The sequence below is a fragment of the Onychomys torridus genome, chromosome 3 (assembly GCF_903995425.1).
Source record: "Onychomys torridus chromosome 3, mOncTor1.1, whole genome shotgun sequence".
NCBI lineage: Eukaryota > Metazoa > Chordata > Mammalia > Rodentia > Cricetidae > Onychomys > Onychomys torridus.
The window spans coordinates 109,814,325-109,817,527 of NC_050445.1; positions in this window are offsets into that span (position 1 = coordinate 109,814,325).

Here is a 3,203-nt window from a genome sequence, read left to right on the forward strand (position 1 = left end):
GCTCTGGACTCTGGGCTGTGGACATGTGCTGGGTCCTCAGTCTCTTGCCTCAGATTGAGACTCACACAAGTGTGTAATGGGTAGCCATTCCAGCCTTGGCCTGGAAGTTCCAACCCCCATTGAGGCTTTGGTAACGGTCACTCCTACAAGGCGGGGCCGAGAGAGGATGCTGAAGACCCAGGATCGAGAGGAACTTCACGTAGATTCCAAAGGATGCTGTGGTCACCCTAGAGGCTAAAAAGGAGACTTTTCTCAAGAGCAGGCCCCACAGAGGGTCTCCTCTAAGCCAAAGTGTAGGAGCATGGGAGCCCCTTGAAAACCTGTAACTACAGAGTGATCAGTGTGCAATTCTAGTCTAAAGAAACTTCCCAGAGTGAGAAGAGGCACACCCTAAAAACCCTATCTACCTTCATCATCATGTCTGGAAAGAGAGAAGCCTGTGATTGTTGCTGGATCCTAAGGTCTCTTTTCAAACACAGGCACTTGAATGCAAACTCTAGTGGTCTGAGTGTCATTCCAGCACTCAGGAGGCTGTGGATGGCATTAGTGGTCCAGTGGAATCTAGAGGAAACAGCCCATGCTCCTCTACTTCAAATCAGATCATTAAGATAGTGGTCTCTTTCCTCCCCTCTCAAGTCACAATGTGGAGCTCTGCTTATATAGTACCTTAGGGACCTAGGTCTCAGTCAGGGCAACACACCTCCTCAGATAGCTTTAGGTCATGTCTGGAGACACAGGTTTGTCAGAGCTAGGGACAGGGGTGCTGCTGTCACCTAGTGAGAGGCTTCACCCAGGGATTCTAACCTCCTCTAACACATCAGTCACAGAACCAAGAAGTATGCTCTACTGTGTCAGAAATTTTGCTGGGGAGATGAATGGAGTGGATAATTTACTATGCTCTCAAAACGCTGACTTCTGTAAATCTAAATGGAAAAACAAAACAAAAAACTCATGCTCTAGCTAGAAGTCTGAAATAGTAGTTACAAAACTTAGAAGGTGTTACTACAAACTGGAACCTGAGCTCATCCCTACCCTGAGTTTGTTCTTCTGCAGAACAGAAGTGGAGGGCGAGGCCCCTTCTCAGTGCACACTGCCCTGTGAAGGTCAAAGAAATTATGCCAGGGAAATCCCTCCAGGGCCCGAAGCTCCTCAGAGTCATGGGCAACTCTTTAGATCCTGGGATACTAAAGTACAGAGTAGACGTGACTGATAAGACCTTTCCCATCATCCTCTTCCTCAGTCGCCCAGTGCTCTTGTCCCTGGGGCTTTAGGAGTCATTCCCTGATGACAGCCTGGAAATCTTGTATTCATATGCCTACTCAAAATGGTGGACAGCTCAGGAAGTCTTGCTGTGATGAACCACACAGACAGACAGGTGGTGACCATAGTCACTGGTGACTGTGATCACAGTGAAGGCTAAGAAGGAAACCTCTTTCCTGTTCCACTCAACAGGCCGCATGGTGAGCACAGGAATCTCGGTTGTGCCTCACACCAGCAATGCTCCTGTAACACCTGCCTAAGTAGAGAAAGGACAGCCATAACACTCAACATTGTGGACACACGCTACTTACCTGCCAGCTCCTTTGTCTAACAGCTGTGTCTTGTGGGCACAACCTGAGAACTCAGCCTCCTTCCTACTTGTGAGGTTCCTGAGCCAAGCAAGACCACCATCTGTCCTTGTGTCTTTAATGGAAGGTGCCTCACGTGTGGAAGTTTCCTGGAACATGATTAGTAAGGAGGACACTGTCAATTCCCCACTGTGAGCAACAGTGAGAAGCCCCTCCCTCCCAGTAGTAAACAATAAAGACTTCGGAGAGTCAGGCTCAGAGAAGGCAAGCTGCAAGGAAGACTGAGACCAGACCAGCTGCCTGGCAAGTAGCCTGAAAAGAAACACAGCAATGGAGATGCCTGGAAGACAATCAGACAAACTGAGGCACCAAGAAAGGACACTCTTCAACCTGGTGAGCTCCTGCAGGCTCTGCAGTGTGCTGCAGATGGTCAACTTTCCTGAGCTGTAACCCATGCTGGGGTGGGCTTTGGAGACTGAGCTGATGGATTCCATTCATTGTGCTGTTATTCTTTCCCCATGTTCTTGGGGACGGAGGCCGGGCCTCAAGCATGCTGAACACACACTCTGCCCATGAGCTACATCCAGTCCTGATCCTTTATCCTCTCAACAGCCTGTAAAGTGTCTAGTATTAGAATCCCCAGATGTCAGGGAAAGGGAGCAGGAGGCATCAGCATCCTCTCAGAGAGAAGTGACCGGGTGGCAGATCTGAGAACCCGTTTCCAGTGCCCACTGCTTCCTAGACACACAGTCCTCGTGGATTTCTAGGAAAGAGAGTTCTGAGGCTGAACTTCCAAGTGGGTCAGAAAGGATGGGAATTATCAGCTCTGTGTCCTGCCTGCAAACACGGCTGTGATTTCTTATAATAGATCATACACAGAAGAGAGGTGTGTCCTGTTTATGGAGATGGAACCCCTCGGTGGGCAGAACCATATTTCTTCCACTCCAAAAGGTGTCAGTGTGAGAACTCCAGTTCTGAAACGAGAAAAAGCAGACTCAAGGTCAGCAGCTCCGCCCCCAAGTCTCCTCATCTTCTCCATCTTCCTCTCCTCTTTCCCCTTCCTTCCCTCTCCTCTCCTCCTCTCTCACCTCCCTTTCCTAGACCTCTCTCCCTCCATCTCTTTCAGTCACTCTCTCCTCTTCGCTGGATAACTTACCCTGCTCCATTTCTCCTTCCTTCCTCTTCTTCCTCCTCTGTCGTCTTCTCCATCAATGTCTCCCTGCTCTTTCTATCACCGTCTCTCTAGACACCATTCTTGCAGGGTGCCCTGATGGGGCGGGAACTCCACAGCAGAAATGAGTAGGAGGAAGGAAGAGTCAAGCAGTGAATTAGGTCTGTTCAGATGAGTCACTGCTAGGAACAGAGGGGATGAGAAGCTATTAGAAATAGAGACCGTTAGGCCCTGATGGAGAACATCCAGGGTAGAAAAATGATTTTTAAAGAAAGCAGGATGCTTCATTGCTTTCCCCACACCAGCTCTGCTGAGGAATTCAAAATTGAAGGGGTCTTGGAGCTGGATCAGAACACACCTAGGTACCAAATTCTCAGGACAAAAGAGGGAACGAGCTGGGGCTGCCTCTGGATTGGGCAAGGACATCAGGTAGCCTCGCAGGAGCGGTTTTTTAAGGAGAAAAG